General features: G+C 36.6%; 1 protein-coding gene and 1 pseudogene across 3 annotated transcripts in view; both read left to right on the forward strand.

Annotated features, from left to right (window-relative positions):
• Positions 1-21,840, forward strand: part of NBEA (neurobeachin) — a 615,556-nt gene that overhangs the window by 378,795 nt on the left and 214,921 nt on the right. The window lies entirely within an intron of this gene.
• LOC114009659 (28 kDa heat- and acid-stable phosphoprotein pseudogene) lies at positions 1,745-20,766 on the forward strand (annotated as a pseudogene).

Genomic DNA, 21,840 nt, shown 5'->3' on the forward strand with positions numbered 1-21,840 from the left:
ATCCAACAGTTAGCAAACTGGATGGGGTTTTCTAAAACAAAGTCACTAACTTGCATTTAGAGTAAGGTAATTAAAGTCCGTTAATCCTCAGGGTCTTTTAAAAATGCTGGTTGAAAGTTTGCTCTTCCATGCAGACTATTGGCATATGGAAGTTGGCTTTGAGGGAGTAATACCTGTGTAATTTTCTCATCCCAGATGTTCCAGTTTGTCAGAATTTTTTTAACCTTATGCAGGTGGTGTACTTTTTTAACCTATGCATTTGCCTTGTTTGCACTTGTTGAAAGGAATCTGAAAAGTACTGTTGCATGTGTTAGATGCTGTCTAGCCTAGTTTAAGTTAAAACCTTTTTTTTTAAATGATGAAACACCATTCCCCACCATCTGAAGTCTCCTTAGCACATTGGCAGATTTGCTTAGCTTTACAAGCAGGACACTAAGTTGTGTATGCATTTGTAGAAATATTTGAATTATTTTGGGGACCAAGAGATGATTTTAGCAGGATTTCATGGTGAACTGTATTTTTATGCATAAATTTAGAAGAGATCATGCAGCTCAGACCTACTGGCTTCTTTGCAGATGCTAATGATACAGCTCCTATCTTAAATGTCCTTCCTGCAGATCTGACAGTAGACTTCTAATTTTATATACTACTTTATCCAATTTGATTAGTGGAAAATGGCGAATATTTTCAAAGGAAATTTGTAGTTGTTTTCTGGGATGCAAAGATCATTTCTGGAAAAATGAAAGAATTGAACATCTCTACATTTTAGAACCTTGAAACAGGAGCAGGAAGTAGGTTTATGTAGAACGCTTTTTTTCCCTGGTGATACCAATTGTGTCCTCAATGAACAGAAAACTGAAGACGTTTTACTTAATGCATATGTAAGCTTTTAAAACCTAGACGGTTTTTAATTGCCTACCTTTAATTTAGATGTCATCTCTTTCAAATTAAGAATATTTCCTGTGAATTCCTATAACTGGGTAAGACGTTCACAGATATTTTCTTTCCAAGAGCCACTTTTAATAAGATCTTATTCAGCCTTTGATTTTTTTTTCTAATAGGTACAGCATCACAAAGCCACCTAATATTTATTTTCTCTTTATTCAAGAGTGATAGAGTCCAGTTTAGCTTAAAATGCTATATGACATTTGAGGCTCATGGCACTCACCCACTGTATTTCCCAAGAACCTTCCATTCCCTTAGGAATTGGGACAGGAACACTGGAAAAGTCCCTTCCCATTTTGCCAGCTTCGCGGGTGAACGCACTGCTACCTTTTGGCAGTTGGAAGAAGAGGAAGAAGAGGCAAATCAGAGCCAGAGTACCCGCGGTGGCGGTGGCGAAAATGTGCAGTGGTCTCTAGGGAAAGGCCACCTCTGCCCTCACGCAGCTCGGGCGGTGTGCTTCCCTCTCCCATTCCTCCTCCAGGGCCTCCGCACTCCTGGGCCATCCTGCTTTCCTTGTTGCTCACTGTCCCATGGTCTTTATCTGCGTGAGGGTCTAGCCACGCTTTTTGCCCACGCACCCCACAGCGGTGGCCGCCGCCTGGCGCTTTTTTGGTTGCCCGCTGCAGACCACTGCTTTCATCGCGCTCTCCCTTGGAGTCAGGCCAGAGATGCTCGGCCTAGACCTTGCCCCTTGGCTTTTTGGGCCACCTGCAAACATCCCCGCTTGTCGAGGACGTAAAGCAACCCGGGACGCAGAAGCCCCGGGGCTATTCCGGGGAACCACGGCACGAGGGCCGGGATGGGTCTGACCGGCTGCGAGGGGCGCCGGCCAGGCCTCGCAGGAGCCAGACGCGCAGGTGGCGCATCTTCAGGGCTCACTGTGCGGCTTAATTGGGTTAAAGCGAAGCTAAACACCGAAGCACTTTGTGCAAACTAATTGGTGCAACCGGGGCCTTTTCACTAACGATTTGCACTTTAAGAAAGAAAAATGGATGGTGAGGAAAAGGACTAAGAAACTCGTTAGTCTTAGAGTGTTCCAGGGAAGTGAAGTCATTCGGTTTCAAGGACATCAGGACCGTGTTTTCTGAGCTGCTTCTTTAAGCACCCGTCACACTCCGAGCTGACAGTGATTTACATAACACAGGATTCTTCCGTAGGCTGTTATCACTGTGGGTGAACCGGCGCCCTAGAATAATACTCTAGTGCAAGTGCTGCTTGTTGCGGCAACACAGTGATTTTCTATTACAGTGAGCATGTGAAATGAATTGCCTTCCATAGCTGAGCCCCTTCAGTGATCTTGGACACCGCTCATTGTTGAACGGAAAATCAGAATGTGTTTTCACTCCTCTACTTTTTTTTTAATTATTGAAATGACGTATGGAGAGAAATTAAAAATGATAGCATATTTTCGTGGAATGCAGTCGATTTTAAATCTAAGTTTTGGAGATAGATTTGTTTGTGGGAGTGATGTATTTAACTGCTTTATAGTAAATTTAAAAAAATCGTTTGATGTATTAAACTAATTTCAATGCTTATGTAATACATAGAGATATCTTAAAATTTACTTATATACTTATGTGAAAAGTTTATGAAGAACTCTAATGATCCCAGTCTTTATATTATTAGTATTATTCTTTACAGACAATACAATTTTAGTAGTAAGTACTAGAATGAAAGCTTATGGGTACCCTGTGCTTTAGGATATAAATGCTTAATTGTTTTCAGTTGTATGCATGTATGTTGCCACCTTTGACATAAGCTAATAATGCAATGATAATTGAAGAAAACTGACCTAATTTAAGGAAAAAAAAGAAGAAAACCAAGAATCACAGGACTTAATGATACTTTGAGATGCTTATATTTGAGTGATATTTGGCGTTTTAGGGACTGACTTTTCCATTTCATTTACTTACTTTACCATGCACCCTTGATTTAAAATGTAACAGTTAGGGAAAATAAAATCTAAAGACACAAGCACACTGTTGTCATAAATGTTAGTAGTAATAATGAATGTAAAATAATGAAATAGTCCCTAATACTTTAAATCATTTAAAATAACAATGGTAAGATAACTTTTCCTGAAGTACTTTTTCCTAAGTAACTTATCCTCCTATCTTTAGACCTGCTTGTTTACATGGGACACACAAAGTTATGCAGAAATAATCTTATTAGGGTTAGAGGAAAACTCTATTATGTTGAGAAATGTAGAAAGACAAGTCTTCTCTGCCTTTTTTTTAAAAAAAAAATCTAATTTATATTTGAATTGCATGTTCATAAATTTCAGCAATTGTAACCTCTCATCAGGAAAAAGGTATGTGTTAGTTGGAGGATGTGCATGCACATGTTAAGTGCTCACATAGATATTGTTTTGTGTTTTTTCATTATCTGCTGGCTGCTAGTCTATTCACAAGTATTCATGAATTTAAAGTTTTATTTTTTTAATATGTGTTTATTACACTTGGGAGATAAAAAGAATATGAAGTTGAGTTTATTAAATTATTTATCCCTACTGGTGGAGTGGCTTTGAAGGCTCATTGCACGCATCTGATTTCTCCTCCTTCTCCCCCCCCCCTTTTTTTTAAATGCACCCAGGCTATTTCAACTGTTTCATTCTGCCAGACACAATATATTTCCTTTTTTACACTAGAGAAATTAAAGACAGATATTTGTGCAGGGCTTTCTTTATGTGTCACATTAAATAAAGTAAAATAGAGGGAGTTTTTCTGGTAATCTAATTTGATAGCATCTATACCTTTCTTCCTGTTGTGACTCCTGGTATAAGAGTCACATTATATATTTGAAACAAAACAGCTTGAAAGCTTCAAAAGTTTCCATGATTTCTGAAAATATTTATTTCATGTTTTAATATCAGGTTTATTAGTAAGTCATGCAGAGGGTTGAGGTCACTGTTTGCACAACTTAAACCCTATTTTATTTCTTCAAATAAAGCATCATGAAAGTTGTGGTTTAATTTTGAAACCTATTCTTCACGTGAGTTATTAAGTCTGTTGCCTCAGTTTTCTTCATCAACCTAGTACAGAATCATATAGTCACATTTGTAGAGATGAGTATTTCTTTCCCTCCAGCGTTGCTCAGTACATTTGATATTGGTCTTAGTAAGTGTTGAAAAATAAGATTAAAGATGGAAGTTGGAAATCTACCCTACAGGAATTACATCAACTGCTTGATTTGCAAACTTGAAGTAGTTCTGCATAACTAGGGAAAACCTTTCTCTTAGAAAAAGAAAAATTAAAGCCTGGCTTATTTACATAATTGCCGCAGTGTCCTCACTTTATTTGAATGTACACATAGAGGTGGAGGATATTTTATGCTGCATCTGAGAAACTGAAAAAAGAAAATGAGGGAAAATGATCAACCAGAAGTATTTGTTACTGCTCAGAATAAATGATGCTCTTTTTTAACTTTCCCAAATATTTAAGGACAATGGGGTTAGTTACTCAGTTATTGAGTTTTATGGAGGAAATGTTCATTCCAATATTTAGTTCATCATAGATGGTTCAGAAAGTCACTGTTATCTTTCTAATTGTTACAATTATTTTTGTTACATTTCAATCTATATTTTCATTTGGATATTCTAGAAATATCTAGGCAGAATAAATAGGCACATGTGGTTCTTGTCTGTATGAATACATGAACACTGGGTATTCCTTAATTCATAATTAACATGGATTTATATGTTTGCATATATGACTGCATTCCTAGTACTCTGAGTACAAGTTTTCATTATACTTAAAGAAAACAGTGGAATCAGATGCGATTAGATAGAGTCTGTTAATCTGTACGTCTGCAATGGGTCATCCAGGACTGTATTGCTCTCATTACTGTTCCATGCTGTATGTGATTAAGTCACTGAGAATATTCAACATGACCTTGATACTAGAATATAGCATATAGGTAATCAACTTGCAGCGATTGCATGTCTAAAATAACCTTTCCTATTTCTAATTTATAGTTTAGGGCTTATTTTTTTAATGAACAAAGCAGTTCTCTAAACTAGTATTTTTTTTTAATGATCACTAACTGGAATAATAATTTAAAAGAATTACGTCAAATTAAAAAATGATTACTTTTTTTCACGTATAGTATGTGCAATCACATAAATGGTTTATAGAAAAAGAAAGAAATTCACTTATTAGTCTTCTTTATATCTTTCCATGTACATATGATTATAAACATTACCTGAGAATAGACTACCCATATATTTCATTTCGAATCACATATCATTATTTTCACTATTCTAATAATATGCATTTAGTATACCAATGTGTAGTTTTTAAAAATTTATTATTATTATTATTTTAATTTGACCAAAGAGAGGCAAAGAGAAAGGGTGAAAGGGAAAATGAGAAAGCAAGCCACCAGGACCGGGACTCAAACCATGGTCAGACATGTGGGAGTTCGGTCCTTTGACTATCACTCCACCTACTGGCCGTGTGTACTGTTTCTTGAAAGCACTTTTCATATATTGATTTGTCAAAAGTAGCACATCAAAAGTAGTACTAATAAGTAGTTAATACTTTAAAATCTCTATGTACCTATCCATTTTGTATAATATTTAGGTCAAATTAGAAACATGAAGAGCGTAATTCATAAGATACAGTGTTTCCAGGTAAACACTGGGCAGCCAGTGAAAAGAAAGGAAGCTTTACTTTATGTAAAATCTATTATTTTACCCTTAGATTTTTTAAATGTGTAATTTACATATAGGAGCATTACATTCTATGGTTTTCCCATATGAATGTGACATTCTATGAATTTTGACAAAATACACAGTAATATAACCTCCACCCCAGATAAAGAACATTGCTATTGCCATAAAAAGTTTTTTTATGCCTCTATTTAATTCTTTTAAATTTTTATATTTTATGACTAATATATATAAACATCTAGATGTTTTAGTTTTATATCAAAAGATCTGTAGACTATAAACAATGTTATTTGCCTCAGAAGTTACTATTGTATCATGCTGCTTCTAATTTAAGAATAGTCTTAATCATAGAGCACTGAAGCAGAGACAATGCATTAAATATTCCAGAAACACAAGCATACTTTTTATAATTTTTTGTTTGATATAGAAGTTGTTAAATTATAATGAAGGAGATTAATAATTTATTAAAAATTCATTTTTCAAAGGTACTGCTAATATTTCTTATACTAACATGATGTAGGTATTATATTTATGAATATGTTACAGTTAGTAAATCAAAATATGTAGTAAGGTTCAGGAGTCCTTATATAAGATGGCATCTTTTGAGTCACATCTGTAATGTGACTCTTATGGTACTAGAGAAAGAAATCTCAAGATCTCTCGATATTTTTATTTCCTTTTAAGTTTTCTGTAAATTAATCCTCTCTTTGAGTGGTGGAATATGAGGAGAAGGAGTTCATTAGAACTGATATTAATTAACATAAATATATATTCTTAGAACATATGCTTCTAGTTCTAATTTGGCATAATATACCAAAATGTTTTTATATTAAAATATTGTCAGTTAAATTTAAATGCTTAGCAGTACTCCAAAAGAATAATATTAAATTGTAGGAGTAAAGATATTTGCATAATAATGATACACTTTTAAGTATTTTGCCTTTATACAACTTGGTAGAGTACAACTAGTCTTTTGTCTTCTTCCTCCAAAATAAGAAATTATGTAAATGCTTCCTATTTTATACTTTTATTTGGCAGTTATAATACAAATTTTAATGTTATGCATGCTTACAGGCCTATTAGGAAAGAAATATTGCTTTTTTAATAACTTAACCATTGTTAGGAAATACACATTTCCTATGGTTTCCAAAATATCCCTGCCATACGGGCTTTGTATATACACACACGCACACGCACACACACGCATTCACACACTCACACAGCCCTCGTGTTTCAGATAGTAAAAGACTGAATTAACCACTATACATTTTTTATGTTAACCTGTTAAAAGGAAACAACCGCTAAATATAGGATTCTTGTTGCCACCAGGATGTAGTATGTCTGCAAGATTTTTTTATAATGATAACCTTTAACAGTTTTCAATAATACCATGAGAGATTGCAGTTAAATGAATTTTAAAAATAACTAGAAATTCCAACAGTGTGTCCCCAGCCATATATACTATGACAGTTTTGAATGTCATCAATTTTTTATTGTGAAGTGAAAATTTTAAATATTACTAGTTATTCTATCCATAGAAATAAAAACATGCTGCTTAAATATTCATTCACATTAATATGTATGCATATACATAAAAAAAACTTACTAATTTTAAGTCATTTTCTACTTTTTTGCAACAGACCAAGGTTAAATTCTTTATGACCTTAACCAGGATTTGATAAGCAAAATGCATAACTCATGGGGGGCAGGGAGTGTTTTTTTTTAGGTTTTGTTTTTTTGGTTTTTGTGTTTTTTACTAGCAAATTCAGTTCTTCATTTGTTTTGCTCTCCACGCTGCATTAGCACAGTTTTCCCCTGTGTGCATCTGCCAGTGTACAATTTAGCCACGGGCATCTGTAGACCTTGTGGTGATCAGTATTGCAGGCAAAAGCCATATGTGTTTAAATAAAAAAAAAAACCTCTTTATTTCATTTGCTGTTTTAACTGGATGGATAACTTTTGTGCCTCAAGACAGAAGAAGAAAAAATACAGAAATAATTAATTGCCTCTATTCTTGAGGCAGTTTCATTTCCCCCTCCAATATGGAATGCTTGTCAGCTTTCCTGATAAATGACTGCATGTATTTGCATAGATTTTACATTAACACAAAAATTAGTTTTATTTGTAGAAAACTAGTTTACATAATAATATAAAACCTAGTATTATTGATTATGTTCCTAAACATTGATGACTTTAGAGGGATAGTAGCATTCCAAATGTTCAAAGGCCAATCAACCTATTTCTTAAACTTTCTTTTGTTTTATATAGTTTTACAATTAATAAGATGTAAATTTTTAAAAGTTTTTGAAATTATTTTCTGGATCCATTAGCCATAGCTGTTTCAGACCCACAGTCAGTAGCACTTATTTGGCTAAAAAGTCTCCAATTTTACATTTTTTCCAAGGAATGTTTTAACAGTGTAAATTACATACACTTAAAGAACTGGAAAACTGCACGTGTGTGATGTTAAATTTTATATTTGTGTTATCAAAATGATGGGTGCAATATTGGGCATGCGTGGTCGAGTTCATTCTTGGGAAAGAATGAGTTGTTCAAACCAAATTTAAAATATATCTGAGAACTATTCTGTTTATCTTTGGTCAGTTTTCCTGAATACACTTAATCAATTGATCACCTTAACTCAACCCTGAAAAAAAAAAATTCTGCTGGAGCTGTTGGGGTGCTGAAAACAATTCTACCTTTCTAAGTGGCAGGCAGTAGATGTTTATTCATACTGTAATCTGGCATCTTGTTGTCTAGAGGCAACCTGCTAATTATGTGCTATCATTGTATTATCCATGTTACGGAAAATTCAAATATGTTCACTGCTGTTAGTTACATCACAAAGCTTTTCATAAAATACACTTGATCCTCAAGAAACCTACTATACTTAATGGCAACCTAAACCAAGAGTGTCTCTGCCACTTCTTGATTCTGGGACACCCTGGGTGCCAGCTGTCACAGCTCAGCTAATGATGACAAATGCCCCTCTCTATGCAGATTGCAGAGCTTGCAGGCTGCTGTGAAAGGCAACCAGATTACCTTTCTTCAGATAGTAACTTAACCTTTTAAACTCATGTCAGAATGAAATGATCAGCTGTGATAGTTTCAATATCTGCATCGCTAAAAACAAAAATCAAAACAATATCCAAAAGCACTCACATTTTTATTTTCCAATATTTGCCTGATTTATACATTTTATTCTTGATAGCTTCCGTATTCTTAAATGAGAAACTTGGATAAGCTATCCTTCACAACCGCACTAGAGGTTGTACTGAATTCTACATGTAAGTCAGGTAGTGTGAATAATTGATAATAGTATCTAGATTCCTTAGGCCAAAGCATAGGCTGGTGAAATTTTGAGGAAAAATATATCCTTTTCTTCTTTTCGCTGGAATGGTAGAACCTCTATTCTCTCACTATGTGTGAGACCCAGCCTTTTCCAAATAAATGGTTATGTTATTTCTTTAAAATTCTGTGGATTATCCCAAAATTATTTAGAGAATATTTGTTGGTAATGATTTTTTCTCCAAGTATTTTTAAACTCTAAGTTTCTCTAAGTATTTTTCTGTTTTATAGAAATTGTATTATAATCCATGCATGGATTATTCAAAAAAATGAACACCATTAACCATAATGTAATACAAAGGGATAAATTACTAAATGTGATAATGCTTTACCTTTGCAACATTGTTTTCCATTTACAGAGGACTTTTATATTCATTACTCATTTAATACAATAACTCTATGAGTTGGAAGAGACGAGTGATAAGGAATGGAGACCAGTACTAAATGAGTATTTAATCTCATTTCATCTTCACAAAAAACTTTAGCTTCTATTTACAAATAAAGAGACTGAGTTTTAGAAAGGTTAAGTATAGGAGCCGGCAGGTGCGTGATGATTAAGGGTGCTGGACTCCCATGTGGCTGATCACAGTTTGAGTCCCAGGCCTGGTGGCTTGCTTTCTCACTTTCTCTCTCTCTTTCTCTCTCTCGCTCTCTCTCACTTTCTCACTCTGTAGCTATCTGGTAAAATTCACATAACTAAATGAATAAATAAACAAAGTTAAATAAAAGATAATTATTTAAAAAAAGAAAGGTTAAATATATTACCAAAGGTCACACAAGTAAATGCAGACCCAGACATTTCTGCTGCTGCTCTTAGCAGTACAATGTCTAGACTATATGGCAGAGATACGTGCATATGTATGCATGTCCCATCTGTACCCAGATGTAATTTGTAGCAACTGTGAATAGTATATATGTAAATGTTATTCTGAAAATTAATCAACCTATTTCTTAAACTTTCTTTTGTTTTATATAGTTTTACAATTAATAAGATGTAAATTTTTAAAGTTTTTGAAATTATTTTCTGGATCCATTAGCCATAGCTGTTTCAGACCCACAGTCAGTAGCACTTATTTGGCTAAAAAGTCTCCAATTTTACATTTTTTCCAAGGCTTATATTTACATGTGAGAATACGATTGTTTAATAAGTTTTAAAGATCAGATTCTTTAAAGGAGGCTTTCAATTAGGGAAATATTGAGATGCTTTTTTATGTTATGAATTTTAATTTTATGAGTATAATGACTTAATCTATCACATTACAAGAACTATTTAGGAAAGCTATATACTATTTAATGCTATCAAATTAGACTAACTCATCCAAAGAACCACTTCACTATAAAACCTGTTAAGATTAATGGTGTATATCTTTATTAAAATGTTGAAACAACTACTTGAACAGTTACTTGAGTGCAGTATCTATATGCTTTTCTTTGTAAAGGTTTATCCACTTAAGTTTACTCTATAATATCTATGATATATAGAAGCCAAAGTAATGTATATCTTTTAGTTTGAGAGCCGTTATAGGGGCTGGCAGGTGTTGTGGTGGTTAAGGTGCTGGACTCTCACACAGCTGACGTTGGTTTGATTCCCAGACCTGGCAGCCTGCTTTCTGACTCCCCCGACCCCTGATTAAATTTAAAAATTGATAAATTAAATAAGTATTTCTTGGAGAAGAAAAAGATCCATTGAAAACTCCCTTTTGTCATGAATTTAAATGCAATTATTTCTAAGAAAGTTATGTGAATGCCAGTTTTCATTACCTACTAAATTGTTCTTTGGTACAGATATACAATGTAATGATTACTTTTTTCCCCAGTGATATGTCTGATTATGTAGTAAAGATTGCATCATTTTGTATATGTATTTTAATTATAAAATTCTATTTATAATTAATGAGTTTTAATTTCATTGTATAAAAATTATAGAAAACTTAACAGTAAACATTTTATTAAAAATGCATCATACAGTTAGTATTAGGAATGAGAAACTAATTCTGCTTCATAAGTTCAACATTTTATATTAGGACAAGAAATAATTTTAGAATTACAGCCTTCTTTATTAATGGTTTGAATCTTCTCTAAGTACTAGAGACATCAAATTGAATATATTCCAGCCTGTTACCTGTAGCATGTCTTAGTCATTATACCTGTAGCATATTTTAAAGTCACTTTAATGGTCATAACCCGTTCTGGTACATGATTTCCTTTAAGTGTGACCTAGAATTTATTACTTATAGAATGGACTGGTGGATGTAGAATAGAGAATTCTCTGTTAAGTGAAAATCAGTCATGTTAGTTTTTTGGGACCTCAATTACCCTGTTGACAAATGCTATATATAAACAAAATTTTTTCTTTAAGCATATGTCACTCGGGTCCTAAGAACCTGACTTTTGTATTTATCCAGTTCATTATATCTTGCTACTGAGTTGTTGGAAAAGTCCTAACATATTTTACTATGCCAGAATGCATCATGAAAATTTTTAACTATCTTCTCCATGATTTGACTTATAATAATAAATATTGAACCATTATTTTGAACAAGATTCAATAGGCATAAGAGTTTTTTAAATTAATATTTGTTTATTCTTTTTTCTATGAACAAGAGAGACAGAAAAAGAGACATAGAGATAGAAAGACTGTACCCTAACAGGTCATGATGATCCCTAGCCTCACTCAGCCCTGATGATGGGCACACATGTGCCCAAAGGATTCAGGGAGGTCTCTAGACACTGACCCAGAACCTTTCCATGTGGATCAGACTCTCAGAGAATACTGTTTTACCTCCACACCAACATCTGGGCCCCATACTAGTTCTTTTGTAAAAACTTGCCATAGGTTGCAGCATAGATAGAACATCCTGGGGCTGGCAAATGGTGTGGTGGTTTATGCACTGGACTCCCACATGGCCGAATGTAGTTTGAGTCCTGGAGATGGTGCTTGCTTCCTTACTTTTCCTCTCTCTTTCTCTGTTGTGAAAATTAAAAAAAAAAAATCATCATAGTAATAAATTATTAATAAAAACAGAAAGAACATCCACAGTTAAACACAGTTTAACTTCAGTGAATTTAATATTTTCATTCAGCCTAGCTATAGAAAGAGGCTAACACACTTTTTAAAAAAGACTTACTTGGGACCAGCAGTTAGCGTAATGGCTATGTCGCTGGACTCCCACGTAGTCAACCGTGGTTCGTGACCCGGACGTGGTGGCTTAAAACTCACGCCGGGCGTGTGTGCGTGCGTGCCCAAGATCCCTAGAGGAGAATGGAGGAGAAGGGATTGCGGCGTGACCATCCCCCCTGGGGGGTGATTTCTCACTTTCTGTCTCTCTGTCTCTCTGTCTGTCTGGCGAGCGAACGAGCCCTATAGCGAAAACCTCTCAAAAAAAAAAAATGACTTACTTAATTTTATTCACTATTATTATTATTTTTTTTTTCAGTTCAGTCAGAAAGAGGGAGAAAGTGAGAAAGCAAGCCACCTGGTCCAGAACTTGAACAGTGATCGGCCATGTGGGAGTCCAACATCTTAACCACCTCACCAACTGCAGCCCCAACACTAATGCACTTTAATAAGATCAGTGGATAAGTTAACTTCGTTAAACACCCCAAAATGTTTATATAGTTTTTTACCAAATGCTTAAAATCCTTTTACTGGTTTTTTCATGGCTTTATCAGAATATGTAACTAATCATTCCTATTTAGGAAAAAAGTAGATATTGTGTATATTTTGACATTTATTAATTTTGCTTTGTCAACACATTTGCATTTACAGATAGAATCTACAGGTTTCCCACATACTTGATAAATGCACAATAAATGTGTTCCTAGGGCCTGTAGACTACTGCGGAAATCATTTGTATATTGATTCATTAATATTTTAACTTTTTGGTAATAACACTTGTTTGTAAGTTATGTAGCATGAATAGGTAAATGCCTTCATAAAGCGATATATTTAATAAGTTGAAGTCCACGTGAAAACTTTATTAAGCTGAAGTAATTTCACCAATCAGGACCGATTCTATCCTATTATTTTCTTCACATGCAATGCCTAGTAATGAATATCTAGTACTCCAGAGTGAACTGGTGAATGGAGGACAAACAAGCCTCCATTAATTCTTGGAAAATTATTAATACATTGTTGAAAACATATTTCTCAGAATTAAGTATAAAAGATAACCAGTATTAAGTAAGTAATTAATAAAATACAAAAATCTATTTTTCTCTTTATGTCACTAGAAGTGGTTAAAGAAACACATGTGTAAACTTTTTGTGATTATTTTTTATTTTAAAGCCCTACATTTCTGCAAGTGTGGACAAATGGTTTTATTTGCCAAGTTTTTTTCCTCCCTAAATGAGGCTATTTCATTAATACTTTATTTACTATTGCTGTGACATCTAGGCAATAAACCACAAAGACAGCCTGCCTTAAATTTGGCTTTCACGCAGTCTGTGTCTTGAATGAAAAATAAAGAAGTCCAGTGCTTTTACAAAAGAAACATTCTCAAGTGAAGAGCTGCCCCATCTGTTTCATCTGGTGGCTTATGCAATAAGAGGTGTTATCACATGAATCTAAATGCACAAGCAGTTGTTTTATGAACTCTTTCTGAGCTTTGAGGAGTTTATAAGTTGCCCACTCTATTGTGTGTCAGTCCCAGCTGACCCAAGTGCATTCTGCTGAGCATATTTGGGGGATAATTAGAACTAATGAAGCCTGGAACACAGCTAATTCTCTAAGTGATTTATTCTTGTGATCATGTCTGATTCCTGAGAATTCTCCAAATCATCATCAATGCCACTTATTTTTTCCCAGAACTGTGTTGATATAGCTACTCTATTCTTATATGTGGTCACTAAAAACCAGCACTTAGAAGGCTAAGAAATTTCAAAGTAAAATTTCATATTATTTTTCAGTCCCCACGTGAGGGGAATACCAGCTCTTCACCACCTTTTGTTTATATCTCAAAATGTTGATGGCACCTGGGAGTAGATAATGGAATAGGAAACATCAAGTGTTAAGAGCCTCTTTAAAAAAAAAAAAAAAAAAAAGAGTATCATTGGGAAATAAAACCTACAAGTAAAATAATTAAAAACTATTATTGGAATATTTCTGTTGCTGAATTAGGATTCCCAAGGAAATCTGAATATACAAAAAAAAATACTTTATGAATAGCTTCATGTTTCAAAGCTGCTTCATTAATATGACTTCACTGTACTCCCTGTGTTGAGAATGACATTTCTCTACATGCCCTCACCAAGCAGTCAGTGATTCAGTGGCCTGTAACACTTTAAATCCCATCAACTTGCTTTCCTTTCCTGTTATAACTGTTTCAATGAGTGGCACTTTTGTTGTGCAGGTTAAGATCTGGTAGCTTTCTGAGGGCATACTAGAATGAGGACAGACACAATTGCCAACAAAAGAAGGCTATAACTTTATTAAAGCCTTACGCTCAGTAAATAAGATACTGGAGTCTCTTCGGATAGTAGTTTTTGTAGCCTATGTCCTATTTAGTCTTCTATTATCTAAAAACTGTAACAGAATTCATTGTTAAGAATTGTTATTTTTGTCCATACATTCCAGTATTTAATAATCACCATACTCTAGAGTACAATTAATAGACACCTTAAGGGTAAGTACCACTTGGTCAGATGTACTAAAATAACTGAATTAATGTAGATCAACAATTAGACTAACTATTTATCAAGGGACCCGTTGGAGAGTCCTGATTCTCATCACAAGATACTTACTGCCGCCCTGCCTCAGATATAGGCCAGTCTTAACTGTATACCCGGACCTGGGAGTTATCCTTCCCCACTCATACTTCACTCAGTGCTTCAGAGTCAGCTAATCATCAACTAGTGTGTCTTCGAACCTTAAGGAAACATGTCGCAGATTATTGTTATTTTAAAATTTTTACATCCTTCAAAATTTTATATTTATTTCCTCTTTGAGTGAGAGTAACAGAGAAAAGAAAGAAGACAGCACCCTGAACAGAGTCCTGGTCTATTCCCAGTCTCAGCTAGCCTCACATCATGGCCGCAAGTGCGTCCAGTATACTCAGGGAAGTCTCTGGACATAAACTCAGAACCTTCCCATGTGGGTCAGCCTCCCAGAGCATTATATTTTACAACTACCCAGAATTAAAGTTTAACTTTTTTTTTTTTTGACAGGTTTTTGTTATAGGGTGCGTGTGCTTGCCAGAAAGACAGGGAGAGACAGAGAGACAGATAGTGAGAAATCACCCTCCAGGGAACCAGCAGTTAGCATAATGGCTATGTTGCTGGACTCCCACGTAGTCGACCGCGGTTCACGTCCTGGACCCAGTGGCTTAGAACTCATGCCGGGCGTGTGTGCACGTGTGCCCAAGACCCCGAGAGGAGAATGGAGGAGAAAGTGGCCACCCCCCCTGGGGGGTGATTTCTCACTTTCTGTCTCTCTGTCTCTCTCTGTCTGTCTGGCGGCGCCGCCCCCCTATAGGAAAAACCTCTCAAAAAAAAAAAAATCACCCTCCAAGGGTTGCCACACTGTATTCCTTTCTCCTCCATTTTCCTCTCGGGATCTTGGGCACACATGCACAGTTTAAGACACCAGGTCCGGGACTTGAACCATAGTCAACTACATCGGAGCCCAGTGACATAGCCATTACACCAACTGCTGATCTCAAGTTTAACATTTTTAAAGGAGACAAAGAATGCATAAAATTAATAGTGAGTTCTTACTATATGCTCGATATGGTACTAAATGCTTGATCTGTATTACTGTACCTCCATTCTCTCAGTAACAGTGGGAAGTAGATACCACTGCTCTTGTTTTATTGATAAGAAATTGAGACGCAATTAAGTCAAGTAACTCCTCCGTGTTTACAAAGCTAGGGGTTTGCAGAGTTGAGTGTTTATCCAGGCCATCTGTTCCCAGGCTCCAGAGTCCGTTTTCTTAATCACACACTAGACATAGAACTTAAGTTCGTCTTCTCATCTGTAATATAGGGGGAATAATAGCTGCATCCAAGGTTTGTTGCACAGATTAAATAAACGAATACACATAAAAATCATAGAATTTTTTTTTTTAATTCTCTTACCCAAGACCACACAGGAACTAGCAAAGCTAGGATTCAGCTCAAGCCTTTTCTGTCTGTGTACCCTTGAACTTTTCTAGCATAGTGCATAGATGAATATTTGTTGAATGAGTAATTAAATGAGTAATCTGTCCTGTCATCTCCAATGAAAGATTTTGTTAATTTTGCTGATTATTTTCTTAGTCTACAGCTGGTACTCCAGCCAAGACCTACCCCCTCCAACTCCAAGCTCATATGTCCTGCAGTTTTCTCACATATGCAAGATGCATTTCAAACTTAAATCCAAATTTTGCACCTGCTCTTCAATGGAACCCTGTTTCTCCTGCAGTCATTCCTGTCTCAATAAATGGTGACACTTTTCCTCCAGTTGCCTAGGCCAATAACTTTGCTGTCATCTTTCACTCCTGCTCTCATTCCCCATATCCAGACCATCAGCGAATCCTCCAGAATCTGAATGCTCTCACCAACTTTACAGTTTACATTCTTACCAAACCACCATCTTCTTTAAGTGTATATTATAAGTTAACAAAAATGTCTAGGCTTCCTGATCCTCTTTCTTCTGTACCCCTTACATTCTTTTCTTGACATAGCAGCCAGAGCATCTATTACAAATGATAGATATGGAGGCCAGCAGATGGCATGATGGTTAAGATGCTGGATTCCCACATGGCTTATTGTGGTTCAAGTCTTGGACCTGGCAGATTGAAAATAATGCCAGGTGAGTGTGCATATGTTCCCAAAATTCTGAGAGGAGAATGGTGAAGGGACTATGGTGTGCACATCTGCGCTGGAAGATGATTCCTCACTTTCTCTCTCTATGTCTCTCTATCTCTCTCCAGCAATCACATGTGCCCAATGACAAAAGCTTAAAATAAAACAAAATTAAAAAGTATGTTTATTACGCTGATTTTATGATTATTCATTATATATATATATATACTGAAAAATCATCCTGTATTCCTAGGATTACCTAATGACTTTCCATGTCACAGTAAGTCTAAATCCTTAAAAGACTTACTGACCTATCAGCCCTCAGAGTAAGCACCTTTCTACCTCATTTATCCCTTTACCCTTCTGACCTCATCACCAACTACTGTCACTACTGCTGTCTCTCCAATGTGGACATTGACAGCCACTCACTTTAGGGTCTATGCATTTGTTGGATTTTCTGTGATAAATAGAACTCTCTACTATGACTTGAAACTCATGCCTCTATTTGATTTTTCCTTCACCCCCTGCAGGTGCATGCTCTATCTAAAATTACAGTGCACTCCCACCTGGACTCTCCTTAGCCACCTACCACTTACCCTAACATATGTCTTTACTTATTTATCCTATTTATTGAGTCTATGTACTAATTTAAATCTGAGCCCTCAGTGAGAGTAAGGGTTTTGTCTCTTCATTGCTACTTGGTTAGAATATAAAACAGAGTATGGCTTATAAATATCTGCTGCCTGATAAATGTCTATTTAAATAAAAAAAAGAAGAAGAAGAAAAGGAGAGGAGGGAGGGAAGAAGAATAAATAGGAAAAAGGAAGGAATGAAGAATTAATTCCGCTCAGTATTTGCTTACAGTGATATTATTGAAACTGTAATGAAAGGTTATCATAACCCTTTAATTTATAACTCTTCATACCCTCTTGACATTGTTGACCTCCTCCTTTTTGCAATTCACTTCTCTTAACAAAAAGACTTAACATTAGCAATTCAATACTTATTCTGTGCAAGACTCTGTGCTGAGCACTGCATCTGCAGCAAGTAGTTGAGAGGGATTTTTCTGTGGCCCCAGAACTGTCATCTGGGACCCAGAACTGAGAACAAAAAAGCATCCAATATCCCATCTTCAAAAGAACTGAAAACAATTGGATTTAGACAATGGCATTTGCATTCTAATGGGGAGATTCTAAGTTAACAAATAAATACATAAGCAAGTAGACAAATGTATTACATGTCAGTAATAAATCTGTGAGAGATAGGTATTACTCTTTCACTTTTGGAGATAAGTGTAGAAAACTTACGTAAGGTCCTCTGGCTGGAGCTGGGACTCTAAATTGTTCTTTGTGACTTCAGCATCCACGTGCTTAATAACTTATGTGCCGTATCCACTATTTCATTTATCTTATCTTGCCTCTTACCTCACTGATTTCTCACCATTCATTTGACTCTTTTTTTTTTCTATTTATTTTCTTACCCTCTATATTTGAGTATATTGTTGAGCTTCTTCCTATTTGAATTACCATATTTTTATAGATTTGTCAGAAACCTATACCTCCAACTGAGATCTCTCTATTAATTCTTCATCACGGATTTTCTATTGCCAGATGGACATTTTCCAAATTGATGATCCTGTCCTCTTTATATCATTGTACCTCCTTCATCTCTTTTTTTTTTTTTGGAGAGGTTTTCGCTATAGGGCACGTGCACTTGCCAGACAGACAGAGAGAGAGACATAGAGACAGAAAGCGAGAAATCACCCCCCAGGGGGGATGGTCACGCCACAGTCCCTTCTCCTCCATTCTCCTCTCGGGATCTTGGGCACACACGCACACGCGCCCTGCGTGAGTTTTAAGCGACCGGGTCCGGGACGCGAACCGCAGTCAACTACGTGGGAGTCCAGCGACATAGCCATTATGCTAACTGCTGGTTCCCGCCTCCTTCATCTCAAGTAGAAGTCTAAGGCTCTTCCTGAGGACTGCTGTCTCTTATTTTCTCCCTTCTTTCTGTCGTTGACTTGAGTCATTGTCATCTTTTGGAAAACTTGACATCTTATTCATTATCAACTCTCTTGCCCTTTGCTCCTTCTTTACCACCCCAGCTCTCCATTAATCACCAAGCCTTGCGATTCTAATTCTTTCTTAGTGCCTTTCATGGATACTCTTCCCATACACACCACATTCATCCTAGTCCCAACCTTATTGCCTCTACCGGACTATGGCTTCCTGCTTCTGTATCTCCCTTCTCTAGTCCATCTTAAAGAAAACTGCTGGATTGACTTTCTCACAGACTATCTCAATTATGTTACTCGCTTAAGGTTTTTCAGTTAAAAACATTAATTGACTCCCAGTTTGAAAAGAATGAAAGTAGAGAGGGATGGAAGGAAAGAGAGAGGAAGAGAAAAGGGAGACAAGAAAATGTATGTGGTGGAGCCTCCTCTGGTAGTCAGGCACTGTAGTACCTGGCCACAGCATACTGTTCTAGTATCAACTTGTTGGATCCCTCTTTGAATTTTCTATTATAGATTAGTTATTTTTCCAAACACTATTCTTAATATTTCTTTCCCTCCCTGCCTTTTCAGTTCTTCTTCTTTACCTATCAGAAATGCACTCCTCCTTTATAGTCTTTCTTTCTCAGTAATCTTATATCACTCAGCCTCTCCATTTTTGGTATAGCATAGATAGATATGTGCTATTTAAAAAGTATTAACTGGAGCCAGCAGGTGATGTAGTGATCATGGCACTGGACTTCCACATGGCCAACCATGGTTTGAGTCCCAGACCCAATGACTTGAAACTCATGCCAGGAGCATATGCGTGCATGCCCAAAATCCTGAGAGGTGAATGGAGGACAAGGGATTGTAGCATTGCTATCCCCCCTGGGGGATGATTTCTCACTTTCTCTTACTGTTTCTGTGTGTCTCCAGTGAGCACTTGTGCCCTATAGCAAAAAAGTATTAATTTTATTAATGTTCTTTTGTCTGTAAAACAGATCCAATATCTCTGGATGATGAGCAAAATCTTATCCCTCTTTTTTTTCTTTAAAGAATTATTTATTCAATTTTACTATCATTATTATTATTATTATTATTTTTAATTTGACCAGAGAAGAGAAAGAGAGGAAAAGTGAGAAAGCAAGCCACCAGATCCAGGACACAAATTGTCTTTGGCCCTGTGGGAGTCAGCCCCTCAATGACTGCGCCTCCTGCTGGCCCCTATCCTTCATTTTTACCATATTCCAAAATGTCTAGCATTGACCAATACACATATTAGATGATCTATGGAGATGAGTAATAAAATTTATTTTAATTTATCAAAAATGCAGGAGGAAGATTAGGGTAGATACAGTGATTATAAGGAAAAAAAATAAAGATGGAGGCAGTGCTGCCACAACCACAATACCTAAAGGGGGAATGAGGGAAGGCCTCAAAGACCAGGCAAGGTACATGACACTGAGGAGATCAAAGCACATCTCCAGGCTGAAAAGCAGGTCAGAGAAGAAGAGAACAAGGACAGAAAGGGGAGATGGGACTGCAAGTGACCCCTGTAAAGAAGAAATCTCCTGATTCTCATGAGAGCAGAGATGAAGAGAGGACTATCAGCAGAAGTGTGGAAGGGCTCATCAACAATGAGAACCCCAGCTGGGCATCACAGACATCCAGAACAGTCACAAAACTAGATCTGGACAGGCCAAAGGAGTTTTCAAGGAGAGAACAAGAAGAAATGAAGAAGCAGAAAGCAAAAGGGTGTTACATGAAAATGCATTTAGCTGGGAAGACAGCAAACCTAGGTCGACCTTGCTCAGCTGGCAGTCATCTGGAAACAGTGGGATGAGGCAGCAGGGAAGAAAGAAATATAGGAAAGCAAAAGATAACACAAATTTGTCAGGAAAACTAATGCAGTCACTACCCCTGAATAAATAACACGGTCTGTGGGAGGAGATGCCAGGGAACTGGGCTGTGCTGCCAAGACAGAAGTCTCACCCACCTTGCACCACTGCAACAGCCCGGAGCCCCTTGAAACTTGGGGCCTTCTCTCCTTCTTGGCACAGATGACATTTGGGAGGGGGGTCCTGAGGGAGGGGGCGGCTACTGTGTTTGAGACCAAAAGATGAAGTATAGCATTTCATGTGTAACCAATTGAACATTTGTGATGTTCTTAGAATTCAGAGCCCTTGTTGAGGGTGCATAGTGATGAAGAAACACAGGGGTGATCTGGCCCAGCACCCACAGTGAGACACGGGTTCTTGTCTGGCTCACAAAGAATTAGGCATATAGAGGTCGGCAAGCAGAGTTCCTTAAGGAAGAGCAGAGCTCTCAAGCAGGGAGCAGGTCCCTACTGGGTTGTCGATGAGAAACTGAGGGGAGGAATTTGTATCTGGGTCAGAGGGCCTTTGCCTATGCTTGTTCTCAGGTGGTGCATGTGCTTTCCTCTTGGTGAGGTCCCATGCTGGATGGGTCCAGTTCTTTTTGTTAATTTTGGAGTGGGTACCAAGATCAGGAGACTTATTTGTACCTAAAAGCTTTGGGCTATGAAAGCGCATTCCTCCTGGGATGTAGTGGGACCAGGAAAAAAGTCTGTCTTAGTTCATTCGTTAAGTCACTGCCGCAAGCTATCTCTGGAGCAAACAGTTCAGCAACAGCTGAGCTATTGTGTCTTCATCCCAAAACTTAGTCGTTTTGTGATTTTATCTTGGGCCTTTACCCTAACTATTAATATTGGGTCATCAGGAAAGTCATAATGCTTTTTTATATGGGAAATATGTCATGACTTTTCCAACGACCCAATATATTCTTAGCATTCCTTCCTATCTCCTACCTCACACCGGTTTGTGTAAGGCTTTTAAAATGAAGTAGTGGTTAATGACTACATTTCTTCTATAAGTTAGGCTCATTATATGGGTGTTTTTTGGCCCTGATTGTGACCCTTTGCCACCAACTATTCTTTCCCATGTATTTTAGGCCTGTTAGCTTATCTCATAATTTTCATTGGGCCCAGGTACTTCAGATTTCAAAGTTAGGAACAATGTCATCTGGCTCTTGGTCTCTGACTTTAATTGTTTCATCTAATGGCACATAATGCTAGTTTTGACCAG

This window comes from Tupaia chinensis, unplaced genomic scaffold, assembly GCF_000334495.1.
Source record: "Tupaia chinensis unplaced genomic scaffold, TupChi_1.0 Scaffold000597_1, whole genome shotgun sequence".
Classification (NCBI taxonomy): Eukaryota; Metazoa; Chordata; class Mammalia; order Scandentia; family Tupaiidae; genus Tupaia; species Tupaia belangeri.